General features: G+C 47.2%; 1 protein-coding gene across 1 annotated transcript in view; it reads right to left on the bottom strand.

The window, feature by feature from the left end:
• Positions 1 to 3,539: 3,539 nt before the first annotated feature.
• The window catches only part of LOC146188185 (cytochrome P450 3A11-like), a 123,997-nt gene continuing 112,837 nt past the window's right edge, over positions 3,540 to 14,699 (bottom strand). Inside the window, exon 15 of the mRNA XM_084603666.1 lies at positions 3,540 to 3,847. The gene's annotated coding sequence lies outside the window, so the exon portion shown is untranslated. The remainder of the gene's footprint in view (positions 3,848 to 14,699) is intronic.

Genomic DNA, 14,699 nt, shown 5'->3' with positions numbered 1-14,699 from the left:
ATTATCGCCATCTTTATTGTACACCATAAAATGTAGTTCAGATAAATATAGATATAAAATAGAAAAAAAGGCCCCTAACACAATTCAGCCAAAGCTGTTTGGTCGGGTTAGTCTTTCATGGAACCAAATGTGTCGAGTAACACCAAACCCGACATGCACTTACGCTGTCACAAATACATTGCATAAAGTAACTTGCACAATTTTAAACCTCTTCAGGAGGTCCAGAAACCAAAGCAGGACTGGGACAGGTACTGAATTTCTTTTCATCAGATTCGTTATGCTAATATTGACCCAATATATTGATGGACATGCGCTACTGCTATACTGCACAAGTTTCTCCTCCATAGTACACCGACGCAATGTAGTCAGTCTCTTCAGAGTACTGAAAGGCTGTTCTGGCTCACACGAGGATATTGGCATCACTGTTATAATCTTAACAGTAGTGTCTACTTCCTTAAAATACTGGCGGGCTGATTCGTTCATATTTCGAAGTACTTCTACTACGCCTTCCACAAACTTCAAATCGGGCTGTTTTTCATGCATAAGAGCACTCGAGCCATGTTTCCCACAATTGACTTCGTTGCAGAGGTGGATCCCTTCAATGTCGGCTTCTGGGGGTCCCTTTTTCAAGATCGTTTCTTTTTATGTTACTATGCCCTCCGAGGCGAGGTCAAGTCGTCTTTCGATGCCTGCCAGTCAAATCAGTATAAGTGGAAAAAAAAAAGACACGCCGAATGTGTGGCCTAGTTCAGAGAGGCACTTCGGTGACTTCTCTGTTGGTACATTGTGGGGTGCTGTCGTGGTCTACAGGAGCTTCCACTGCATGTACGGCAGCTTCGGCAGCTTTAACGGCTTTCTATAAACGTCATTGAAGTTTTCTTTGAAGTGCAATTTTTTTAACTCTCTCTTAGCTCTCAACCATCTGCAACATTCCGCACACGGTGGACGAGCATCCTTCCAGGTACACGTGAAAGTCCTCTGTCAAAGAGAACACCAGGAATGCGATGTAAACTGGAGCTATGTGTTGCCAGATTCTTTGCTGTGCCGAATCTCTTAATTTCGGTGACCATTCAGCAGGTGCGTCATCTGTCATTTGTTTAGTGGACACGATCACAGCATCAAGCTCGTTCAACGCAGTGGAAATTTCTGACCTCCTACACATGAAGATCACTGGACATAAGGGTTTGCTACTTTTGCTTGATTTTCGCTTTGAAAAGCTGCTTAAATTTGACAGATCACACTGAAAGTGTGCCCAGATCTCTCATAGCATAATGGCCTCTCGAAGCTCTGGACAGCAGCTTGCGACTACGAAGTTCAAGTTGCGTGCTCCACAAAGAGCGTAAACTGCAAGCGAGTTTTTAGATTGTATGATTGCCTAACAGCCATACTCCCCGCTCATGTTCGCATCTTCATCAAAAGTTTGCGCCCTGCAACCGAAAAGTGACAGAAGCCCCTCCGTGTTCAAAAACTACATGTCACACCTTTGGTGTTTGACAAAGTGCACAGACCCAGGAATATTTCACTCGGTCCGAGGTGCTAATCAGCATTGCACATGCACATGCTCAACACTGGCAACATCTACAAATATGGCATAGTTGTTTTTTGTAATAATGCTGCTCAGTGTTTCTTTCACAATCTTTCCAAAATGGTTAATTATCTCATTTTGCAGCAATGAAGAGGTGTAAGTCATATATCTTGTCAACCAAGTTGTGAACTGTTCACTATCTTCTGCTTGTGACATCAGTACTGGTGGAAATCGCCTTCCTTATCTGTGTGACCATGAAACCGTAGACTTTGGCACAGAAGATACTTGGATGCCTGAAAAATAACTTTCAGCCATTATCTAGGTATACCTCATGCTGCCTCAAGGCATGTGTGGAGACTTGGTCATGAACCAAAGTCGACTGCAGGCTGCTGTGCTGGTAAACGGCGTTTTTATGACCCAATGACTTTTCGTGCTAGGTAATTTTTTTTTAGCCTTGGTCCTCGCAAATGTTTCCATAATACGAGTCGTCAATTTTAACGGAGGTGTTGTTAATGAGGCACGACTGTATACCTGAAATTATGCCCGATGTTCCCAAGAAAACACCTACAGACAATTTTTTTAGCCTTTTAGCGGTCTTACTTGCAACGCCTTTTGGCAGCGCCAGCAACAAAGAGCCGTGCTTCATAGATGACGTTGATCCCCTCCCCACTTCATAATCCCCTCTTGTTGACCATGCCGAAGTCAACGGTCACCACTATCACCACAGTCTAAGGGTGCAGCAGCACATTCAGCAAAATGCAGAAAGCCTGAACTGTGACAGCGATAAGTAATGGGCTGGCCACCTACAGACAATTCAGATTTTAATGAGCTATCACGGTGGCAAAAAAAGCAATGAAGTCACGCAACTGATGGTAGACATAACTTTGTTTGTTTCTACCATTGTGTAGCAGCCTCTTACTTGGGCACAAACAGTACGCATGTCTTATTCATTCAACACATGCACTAAAATATGCAGCGCACGAATGCACTCACATAGTATTCTTACATATATTGTGAGCTTTCTTTAAATACAAAAAAAAGCCAAGCAAGAGATACGTTAGCAGAAAAAAACTGAATAGGCACTTCCTGAACCCCTCAACAACCTAATGGAACACACTTGGCCATAAACTGAATATTAAACACTTTGCACAATTATTCCTAGTTAATTAGCTAATTAGGTGGAATATAAAAAAATACTTTAAGGAGTGCTACATGTTGGCAAGCGATATGCCATTTGTTTCACCAAGTTGTGCTAAAGTCTCTTTAATCCTTCAAGAGCATAATTTGCTGGGCTAGCTCGTTGATAATGCTTACAAAGGTGGAACCAGCGAAGGCGGAAAGAGGAGGTGCACAAAAAACATCCCTGGACTTACAACTGATCTATTTCAAAAAAGAAACAGAAGAAAATAAGAAATAAATATTGTATTTGCGTGAGAACGTGCTCCGACCAAGAAGAAAGAGGACATAAAAAATGCGCTTTTTCAGTGATATAACTATTGAAGGATTACTTATGCGTGTTTGTGTATTCTGTTTGATTAACAATGCTTCTAGCAGCAGTACTGTCCATAGGGGTGAATCAAAATGTGAGCATGAACTAGTTCATTAACTGGAAATTGTTCAACAAACCAGCTTCACTGCTCAAGGCATCCACCTGGGATGGCCTCTAGCAATGTCGCCCAAACCACTGACCTACCTTTGTCCGGCTTTGGCACCTGCCAACTGCCAAAGGCATGCTTGTAACTTTTCGTGCCACGGCCACCACCACCAGCTTTTGTTTTGGTGGCACGTGTAATGCTTTTGAATGTAAACGCACAAAATTTGAAACTTCAATCAGTAATGACTGATTGAAAAATGAAGCCTATGGCTCTGGTACAACTTCCCAAGCTATGGTGAAAAATATGACTCATCAGGTGGCTGAATGATTAAAACCATTTCTTTCAGCAAAGGCAGCTTTTGGCAACCAAACAACACAGCAAGCTCTCATTTTAGGCGCGCATAAATAACATGCTGTCAGTAGAATGTTTTGCAGTCTTTATTAGGATCTCCATTATGCAAAGGACAAATATATATCTTTACACAAAGTAGGGCAGAAAAAGGAAAAAAAAATGATCAATAAAGCTTTACCAAGCTACTACTGTTGAAACTCAGTCAGGCACAATAGGCTCATAATGCAGGTGCCAGACTTAGCGCAATCCAAAGGCTATAATGATGTAAAGTGCATTTGAACTTTGGTGAAATGTTTCCCACACCAGAACACAGTTTACCTTTGGCACTGGATCTCAATGAACAGCTTCAAAACAGTGTTGTATTATCCGGGAGAGTCTGCAAAGAAAAAGACATTAATAAAAAAGGTCAGCTCTACCAAAAGCATACACTAAGGCAAGCATTCATTTCTGATTAATGCCAGAAAGTCTGCACAATGTTTTGTGACTGTAACAAACCAGATATAACAATCTATTATCGGCGGTACATCGGATACAATAGCTTTATTGGCGCCCGGCAGGTGTTTACCACGAAAATTTTACTGAATATTCAATAAAAAATAAAATATTAAAAAGACAATGACGTAACAGCTTTTTAGCTGTTACGCATGCAGCGAAAACGGAAGGAAATTAGCACCATCATCATCGCAATCGCAGCCACGCAAAGGGTGCTGCTGCGGCCATATCGTCATCGCCATCGCCGATTCTGCGTCTGTGGAAGATGGCGGCGCCCACATTGACGGGCGGCGTGATAGCTCACGATATAAAAAGGCAGATTCATCACGATTTTTGGCAGGGTTTCAAGGTTGGAAGCCTCGTGAAAAAATACGAACATTCGCACTCTACGGTTTAGCGATCATCAAGGCTGGAGATGTTCTTCAGTTCATCCAGTCGTTAATTGGTTTCGTGCACACAAAAGGGACTGCCGCCAGCGTACTCACTACTGGAAGCGACGCTCACAGTGAATGTCAAGCTTTCGCTGCTGCTCAAGCGAGCGCGAGTTTCCGACTTGTATAAGTATTTAAGTTATTTTATGGCTACTGATGTATACTGTAATAAAGTCTTTAGTGCTCTTTACGATGATTAGCGTTGTTCAGCCTGCATCGCTAGTAAGTAGGCAAGCCTACATGCATGAGAAAATATGTGGATGTGTTTTTTTTTTCTTTTTTTTTTTTCACCGGTCCAGATATATTGATCGGATTTTCAGGTTTTCTCAATATCGTTATAAGTTGACTGCACTGTAGTAGGGTGGCTAGAATGGGGAGGTGTGAAAACTGCACCGTCACTACCATTGCCAAGTGAGGCACCGCTGCCTGTTCCTGCCGCTTGGTGAAAGTTGGCACTTCTGTCGGGAGCGCCGCTAGCCCGGAAGTGCTGGCGCGCGGCAGACTAGCAGGCATCGTAAGTCATGGCACCACGTAAGTTTTGTTTAGTGCTGGCCTGTTTTCTCTTCTATGTAATTCATCAGTGTAGATGGTGTGAGTGGCTGTCCCCTTTCCTTGACACGTTCCGAAGAATGCCTTCAATGTGAAGAAAAAAAATAAAGATGGTGTTTTCTGCAGGTTGCGACAGCGCGCCTACCAGTTGTGCAGAGAAAAACTCCCTCTCGTGCCCCTGCCTGCAAAGTTAATTTAAAAGTTGGCACGTGTTATCCTAGGGGCTCAGAAGCAGCAACAATAGAATTCTATGGTTTGTTAAAGGCATTTCGGCCCAGTTAAGCTAAGTGTTTTGGCGGTTCTCACAAGCTGACGCTTAGAGTACGACTGAAAAAAAAAATTTTAGGATCTAACGACTGGATGCGACATGCAAGCTGTGATCTGTAGTGAACTGCTCAGCTTTAACTGAGATGACCGGAGCTTCAAAACATGGACCGACATCACACAGCACATGGATGTGTGTTTTGCGTTTCGCCTAACAAGCCAGAATGCAACCCATGCAACATGGCAGGACGTGTGTCAGTTTTCTAATTCATAGTTTCGCTGTGGTTGTCATTGCATTCCAGCCCGGATAGTTTCCCTGCAGAGGAGGCTATGTTTTTTAGGTTTATTAATTCTGACACACTTCATGCAGGTCACGAATAGAAACAAAGCCTTCATGACACGTGATGTTGCACACCCTGAAAGCTGGTGCTGTCTCAAAATTTTTCTAAATATTCCCGAGTACCCCACAAAGAGTCTGCTGAAAGAAAGGAAAAGAAGAGGGGAACAGCGCCCACCCATGTCTGCGAAAAAAAGCCGCAGATCAAGACCCTCTAGAGTCTGGTTATCAATCAGTTTCAGCTCACTCCTGATTATGATTTGCGCGGAACGATGGATGAAGAACCTGAGAAGCATATTGTTACGATGAAATAAGAAGGGGTGTTTATTTAAAGTGCTGATGTATCGGAACAAGATGAAGCCTACTAGCGCCCCGAAACCAACGCTTCTTCTTCCTCTTCTGTCACACCATCACCATCCTTCATCGTCGTCATTAGCGTGACATTTCCCCCCTACTCAGACGAAGCCCTCTGGGCGTGTTCATGAGTCGTGCGAGGCTGACACGGCTTCAAGCGGGCAACATGACACAGTTCGGTTTTGGCAGGCCGGCGACCCGATGCTGTCAGGCGGGCTATTCCATAAGTTAAATCACTAATGCGTTTGATAACCACATATGGGCCGTCATAATGGGCCAAGAGTTTTTGATGTAGGCCACGGCACCGAACTGGACGCCATAGCCAGACTAAATCACCTACAGAGTACGTGACCCGCCGGTGACTGGCATTGTATCGCACTTTAGAACGTTCTTGTGAAGCACCAGACCGTAATCGGGCGATTCTCCGAGCTTCTTCGGCGAGGCAGAGGGTCTCAGCCAGGCAGGGGTCTTCACGGCTTGTGAAGGGCAGGATAGTATCCAGAGAGTAGCGTGGTGGTCTGGCATAGAGCAGAAAAAATGGACTGTACCCAGTCGTCTCATGCGTGGCGGTATTAAACGCATACATGATGAAGGGCAGTATGGTGTCCCAGTTCTTATGCCCTGCGTCCACATACATGGCTAGCATGTTGATAAGCGCTCTGTTGACGCGCTCAGTCAAGCCATTTGTCTGGGGATGGTATGGCGTCGAGTGTCGGAAAGTTACGGCGCATAAACGCATGAGCTCTTCAACAACATCAGCAGTGAATTGTCGGCCCCGGTCAGTGATGACAATTCATGGCGGCCCGTGTCGTAAGATGACTGAGTGCAGCAAGAAAAGCGACACCTGATGCGCCGTAGCAGATGGAAGAGCGGCGGTTTCACAGTAACATGTGAGATAGTCCACGCAGATTACAATCCAGCGATTTCCATTCACGGACTTCGGAAACGGACCTACGAGGTCAATGCCTACTTGATCAAACGGTGCTGTCGGGGTCTTCACAGGGTGCAGCAAGCCAGACGGAGTTGCAGTTGGACGTTTGTGGCGTTGACATTGCTTGCAACTGGCAACGTATTGTTCAACCGTCGAGCGCATTCTGGGCCAGTAAAATCTTTCTTGAGCACGGTGGAGTGTTCGAACCGATCCCAAATGCCCAGAAGTTGGATCATCATGCATAACACGCAATACGTCCGTGCACAACGTCTTGGGAACTACGAGTAGGTATCGCTGGCCGACAGGCGAATAACTCTTTTTCCATAGGAGGCCATCACGCACACAAAAACGGCTTGTAGGTATGTTGGCTTGGGCAAAGAGAGGCTGCAGACTGGTATCATTTTGCTGTTCTGTTTTGAAAACATTTGTGTCGGGGAACGCTGGCTCGAGGGTCGATATATAATTGTCGAAATCGTCGCTTTCAGGTCCAGTCGTGGCCATTGGCATCCTAGAAAGACAATCTGCATCTGCATGACGCCTCCCGCTTGTGTACACCACGGCAAAGTCATATTCCTGTAACCGGAGGGCCCAGCGTGCGAGGCGACAACATGGGTCTCGAAGGTTCCGCAACCAACAGAGTGAATGATGGTCAGTTACGATAGTAAACGAACGTCCGTACAAATATGAACGGTAACGCTGCACAGCGAAAACTACAGCTAGGCATTCCTGCTCGGTGACGGTGTAGTTTCGCTCCGGTTTGCTCAGGGTACGACTTGCGTACGCGATAACACGCTCTCGTTCATCGTGCCGTTGGACAAGGACTGCACCAAGACCGATTCCACTAGCGTCCGTGTGTACTTCTGTCATTGCAGTAGGATCGAAGTGACGTAGGATGGGTTTCGATATTAAAAGAAACTTCAGTTGACGGAATGACGCGTCGCAGTCTGGTGTCCAGTTAATAGTAGAGTTTTTGTGGAGAAGGCACGTCAATGGGTAAGCAACGTCAGCAAAGCGATGTATAAAGCGTCTAAAATACGAGCACAATCCTAGAAAACTGCGCAACTCCTTCACTGTCTGCGGGGGTTTAAAAGACTCAACAGCGGCAGTTTTCTGGGGATCCGGCATTACACCATCACCATTGACAAGGTGTCCTAGCACCAGCGCTTGGCGCTCTCCAAAGCGGCACTTTTTGGAGTTCAGAATTAGGGCGGCGTTGTGCAGACAATTCAAGACACGTACTAGACGGTCATTGTGTTCTTGGAAGGATTTCCCAGATATGACGACATCGTCCAGATAGCAAAGACAAATGTCCCATTTTAAGCCGCGCAAAACTGTGTCCATAAAGCGTTCAAATGTGGCTGGTGCATTACACAGCCCGAATGGCATAACATTAAACTCATAAAGGCCATCTGGCGTTACGAAGGCTGTTTTTTTCTTATCCGCAGGGTCCATTGGAATTTGCCAGTAGCCAGATCTGAGATCAAGACAAGAAAAATAGGACGCACCAGAGAGGCAGTCGAGGGCATCGTCTATGCGAGGAAGAGGATAGACGTCCTTTTTCGTAACAGAATTTAGACGCCGATAATCGACGCAGAATCGCCACGAACCGTCTTTCTTGCGTACAAGAATAACAGGGGCAGCCCAGGGGCTAGATGACTCCTGTATCACCTTCTTCCGCAGCATGTCCTCCACTTGCTCATGAATGACTTTGCGCTCAGATGGGGACACGCGATATGGCTTTTGACGAATGGGACGAGCCGAACCAGTGTCGATGCTATGATGGGTCCGATGTGCAGGGCGAGAGGTTGGTCCATCTGTTTCAGAAAAGTCAAACATGGGCGAAAAAGGTAAAAGAATATCCACAAGAGTACGGCGTTGAGGTGAGCTGAGATCGGCGCTGATCATGCGGATGATCGAAGTTTCATCAGCAGGCAGAGGTACGGTGGCACTCGTAGCATCTGTGACCAAAGCAACGACGTGGGGCGCATCGGGTCCACAGTAGGCAAGCTTCAATCCCGTTGGTAAAACTGCGGGTTCGGACGATGGATTGATGGTCCATAACGAGGCACTACAGTGATGCACGGAGGTCATACAGTGAGGGATAATTACATTTTTCTTCAGGCATGCTGAGTGAACTGGGTGCACCACGGCCTGGAATGAAACCTTCTCAAGAAGTGGAACGGATACGGGGACGAACATGGCAGACAAGGGTGGAACTACGGTGTCTTCAATAATACTAAAAACTGTTTCTTCATCACGGCCACTTTCAAAAAGTGTCGGCAGATGCGAGCCATCAAAATGAACCTCTTGACTTCGGCAGTCCACGGTAGCGCCACAAAACTTCAAGAAGTCCATTCCTAAAATGATGTCATGCGTAGAGTGGGGTAAGACTACGAATTCGGCTTGAAAACTTGCACCACCCACAGACACTTGCGCACTACACACACCCAGTGGTCGCAACGCTTCTCCACTCACACCACAAAACGTTGAAGCACGGTCATATTCAAACATCACTTTGCGTCCCAACAAGCGCCTAAACTGATTACTCATCACAGACACAGTCGCACCCGTATCTACCAAAGCTAATGTACACACACCATCAATGAACACACGAATTTTGTTTTTGAGCATTGCAGTTGGAGGGATGTTGGCACACAGCACATTTCCAGCGGCCTCACCCCCATCGGTCGCGCTGGTTAGTTTTCCGAATGGGGCGGCATGGGGCGCCGCCGCGGTGATGGAGAACGACGGGCACGGAAGGCGGGTGGAGGAGTAACACTTCGCTCAGATGCTGGGGAATGGTCGCGGAGATTCCCGTTCTGGATGTTGCCGAAGTACCCACGGGGAGTGGATTGCTGGAAAACGGGGCTGTATTGCCGATTGTTGGGTACTGCTGGAGGCACCGGGCGGTTATAGCGTGGCGGGAACCTACTGCGGCAGTACCTGGCGATGTGACCTTCGACGCCGCAGCGGTAGCATATCGGTGGGGAAGGTATAAAATGGTGTTGTGGATACGAGCCAGGCACAGCAGGGCGCATCGTAGGTCTGGCTGAATGCTCACTGCACAGGAATCCTTGTAGATCGAATAGAAGATCTAGGTGCACTTGAGGTGACGTCATACCTTGGGGCTTCAAGCATCGACGCAGTCGGGTTGGCAAAATGCATTGGCGGGTAGTCAATAGAAGCTGCAATTTCAGGAGCTTGAGAGAAATGCTGTACTTGAATCGCTTGTGGTGGTGAAGCCGGCCGTCTAGAGGCCCTCTGGACAGAAACCTCAGCAGATTCATGCAGGGGAAGCGTGTTGATCCGTAGAAGTTCTTCGCGCACGATTTGCCGGATAGTTGACGGAAGATCTAGTTGGGCATGGTCATCAAGACTGGCCACGGTAGGCACGTTGGCCAGCCGCTCAAATTTCGGCGCAATACGATGTGTTTTAAAAGCTTGAAACGCGCGGATGTGTCTAATGACATCGGAGACAGTGTCAAGGCTGTCTTTGGCGATTAAGAAGTTGTACACGCCCGCCGCGATACCTTTCAAAATGTGACCGACTCTGTCTTCCTCGGGCATGTTGGAATTGACACATTTGCACAACTTCAGGATCTCTTCTGTGTAAGTTGTACAAGTTTCATCGGGCAATTGAGCTCTTTGTGCAAGGGTCTGCTCAGCCCGCTTTTTGCTGGGCACAGAGTCGCCAAAACGGAGTTTTAACTCGGTGGCGAACCGTTCCCAAGTCATTAAGTTATCCTCGTTATTCTCAAACCAGGTCAGAGCCGTGTGAGTGAGAAAGAAAACGACGTTTGTTAGCATGGTAAGGGGGTCCCACCGGTTGTACCGACTAACTCGTTGATAATCAAGTAGCCACTTCTCAACGTCCTCACCTTCTTCTCTGGCAAAAGGTCGTGGTTACCGGTAAGGCTGGGACGGAATTGGGTTGGAGTGGGCAGGCATGCCGCCAGCCTGGCTTGCAGCGTCGCGGCTTGCATGGTTTGTGTCGGTGTGGTCCATAATGGTCGTGAGCGGTGGCAGTCCAGCGATGCGGCGACTACGTCGAAGCTCCGGTTGGCCTTGCAGCGCTGTAGGTAGGGATCGAGGGGATCGTACGGAGCACCTTCCACCAAGTTGTTACGATGAAATAAGAAGGGGTGTTTATTTACAGTGCTGATGTATCGGAACAAGATGAAGCCTACTAGCGCCCTGAAACCAACGCTTCTTCCTCCTCTTCTGTCACACCATCACCATCCTTCATCGTCGTCATTAGCATGACAATATTATTTTTGGTCTTCAGCTAAGAGTGAACAGCTGGTAGTGCCGAATGTTCCAGCACGAAGTAGTGTCTTAACAAACAGCTGAGTTCTATGAAAACAAAATACCTCCTGACAGTTACCTTGCACTGTGTACCTGTGTTTGAAATCAAGAAAAAATGCTCACCAAGCTGTACTATATCCCTCGTTGGTCAACGTCATTGCCGACGTACTAGTGAATCTTAACCTTTGAACCCCTTCTTTTTTCAATTTTTTTTCAATTACAAAGAATTATTTGACCAATTATACATGTTTTAATTAGCATCAAAAAATATATTGTGTTTTCATTCTGAACATTTGGACACCTTTGAACCCCCTTTCCCATTTTTTTCATTTGTTTAATTTATCAATTGACTGATTACATTGATTTCGTTAACTTGTTAACGCCTATCACACAAAAATCGATTACTGTTATAGAATCAGAAATAACTATGATAAGATTCTTAAATGCAGCGCCCCAATTATTTCGAACGAGCTCTATAAGATATTGCCACCTGGTGGTTTGGGGTAGCGCCTGAAAGACGAAGTTAGAGACTCTCCCGAGCTTCAGCTGGCTAGGACTGTAGACTCTTGAGCCTGTGTCTCTGTGTTACTGTTTCCCATGAACCCCTGCCTTGACTGTGTGTCTCTGCCCCTGTTGCCGCTTCCCATAAATCCCTGTCTTCGTGACAGTTTTGGTGGAGCAGACCGGGTAATTGTCCTCTCAATGCCGCACGCCCCTCCACGAACCAACGACACCGACCTTTTGCCTGTGGACATGCCAGTTCATCGCGTCAGCCGGAGGAACCTGGGCCTTCTTCCCGAACACGGGCCCTTAGAGTTCATTTCAACAACGAGCCTCCGGCCAGCAATGCAAAGCACTACGTCAGTCATGCAAGGTACTCCTGTTTACCTTCAAAATTCCCGAGTGCTGACATCGTTCCATGGCACTGCGCATGAAGACGTTGAGGACTGGCTAACTCAGTCCGAACGAGTCGCATCCTTTAATCAGTGGGACGACGACTTAAAGTCATGAAACGCTATTTCTGCCTGGAAGACCATGCTTTGACATGGCATGAGAACCGAGAAGGCACATTAACATCATGGCCTCAGTTCCGCCATCTTATCATAGAGGCGTATGTCAGCCTGGATAGGCACGAACGAGCAGAACGTGCTCTACAATCTCGGTTACAGATGCCAAATGAGTCCGTCATGATGTTGAGGACATGACGAAACTATTTCGACGAGCGGTTCCCAACATGTCTGAAGACAGAAAGCTGCGCCACCTGATGCGTGGGGTTAAAGAACAGCTTTTTGGTCTTGTGTGTAGCCCACGAACTACAGTTAACTCATTTTTAACAGAGGCGGTCACGATGGAAAAGACCCTGCACCAGCACTCGGTTGTCTACGACAGCCCAATCCTCTCTACGACTGCTGCTGAGCCTCTTACAGCTGCTGTAAGCAATACTGACCACCTCCAAAATCTTATTCGTGCAATTATACGCGAGGGACTGCAGAAGGTTCGCGGCAAATTCCAACCCAGGGGTGATTCTCTCGCACATATAATCCGCGAAGAGATTCAGCAAGTCACGCAGCCATCTCTGCATGTTGCTGAAGCGCAAAGTACCCCTGTTCCTGATTATCCTCGTCCGACTTAGGCTGGCATTCTCCGACGCCCAGTTTCAGTCCAAGCTCCGTTGTCTACATTACCACCAACCCAGTGCATGCCCGTCCAGCAGCCAGAACAATACATTCCTGTACAGCAACCAACGCCGTACGTGCGGCCACCGCGGTCACACATACGACAAACGGACGTCTGTCAGACCCTTGGAAGCCGCCGCCTTTGCTACCACTGTGGGGAACCTGGTCACATTTTTCGATGGTGCCCTTATCGGGAACTCGGACTGGAGGGTTTTTATGCCAACGCACCTAGACGCATGTTCGGTCAACGACCTCGTGACATTAAAGACAACCTCACACAAAAGAACCTCCAGATGGCAAGCCGACAATCCAGGTCTCCATCCCCACGTCGGTCATCCCCTTCAACAACTGGTGACTTCCTGCGAGCACTGCCTGGTCGCTCGCCAAGCCCCCACCGAGAAAACTGAGTAGAGCGACCTCCGGGGGCGGGGCCGCTAAATGTCAGCACAAAGAAGTCCCCCCAATAAGAACAGATATGGATTTTGGAGCAGAAACGACAGCATTTGGTTCACGAGACCGGCTATCGCTGGACATCCCTGTGTGCATCGATGGTCATTACATCAGTGCTTCAGTGGATACCGGAGCAGCCTTTTCAATTTTTAGTAGTAAACTGGCAGCGCATCTTAGGAAGGTCATGACACCACGGTGTAGCATGCAGATACGCACGGCTGGGGAGCATGTAATTACTTCTATTGGACAGGGCCCGGCTAGAATCTAGATTCGTACGTCAACGTTTGTTGTCAGCTGCGTCGTTCTCCCGGAATGTTCTGGTGATTTGATTCTCGGTGTGGATTTCCTGCAGGAATATGGCGCCATCATTGATCTCCGACAGCGAACGGTCTAGTTCTCAATGGAGAAAGCGGCTGCCAGCCCCACCGACGGCCAACATACGTGCGCCCTACGAGTTTCAGCCGAGTGTATCTCAGTGCCTCCCCGCTCCAGCATGTTTGTGAGTGTTTTGTGCGACGAACTACGTGACGGGCCGATAATTGCTGAAGCCAACCGTTCGCTTTTGTTCGCTTAATTATTCTCAGTAGTGGTCACTCTGAGCTTCTCGTCACAAACTACACGAATGAATCTTGCCACCTGTATCGTTCTACTGCCATCGCTTTCGCCGATCTGCTAAACGAAGTTTCCGAATGCTTTGCGTCTGACATTATTGATACTCCTGGTGCTCTAGACCACATCGATCTTAGCAGTGACCTTTCTGCCTGTCAACAACGCGACCTGCGTTACTTACTGCTGGAGTATGCCCCGTGCTTTGCCTCATCATCGAAAGTCAGGCAAACTTCTATCACCAAGCATCGCATCTTAACATCTGACGATGCCCGACAGCAGCCGTACCGTGTTTCGGCCAAAGAACATAAAGCAATTCGGACACAAGTCCAGGAAATGCTTAATGATGATGTTATTCAGCCGTCTAAAAGTCCGTGGTCGTCATCAGTCGTGTTGGTTAAGAAAAAGGATGGCATGCTGCACTTTTGTGTTGATTACAGGAAACTGAATGACATCATAAAAAGATGTATATCCATTGCCCCATATCAACGATTTGCTCGACCGACTTCGCAAGGCCAAATTCTTTTCCTCTATCGATTTAAAAAGTGATTATTGGCAGATGGAAGTTGATCAGCGCGATCGGAAAAAGACTGCCTTTGTGACTCCGGAAGGCTTATCTGAATTTAAAGTATTGCCTTTCGGTCTGTGTTCAGTGCCAGCGACGTTCCAGAGAATGATGGACACCATACTTGCTGGCCTTAAATGGCAAACCTGTTCGGATTATTTGGACGACGTCATCGTGTTTTCAGAAATGTTTGACCCACATCTTAAACGGCTGCGAAAGGTATTGGAAGCTCTTCGCTCGGCCGATTTGACACTCAAACCGGAAAAAT

Source organism: Amblyomma maculatum, chromosome 5 (assembly GCF_055883805.1).
Source record: "Amblyomma maculatum isolate TAMU_Amacu chromosome 5, ASM5588380v1, whole genome shotgun sequence".
Classification (NCBI taxonomy): domain Eukaryota; kingdom Metazoa; phylum Arthropoda; class Arachnida; order Ixodida; family Ixodidae; genus Amblyomma; species Amblyomma maculatum.
Note: the sequence above shows the minus strand (reverse complement) of the source record. Positions and strands in the feature narration are given on the sequence as shown.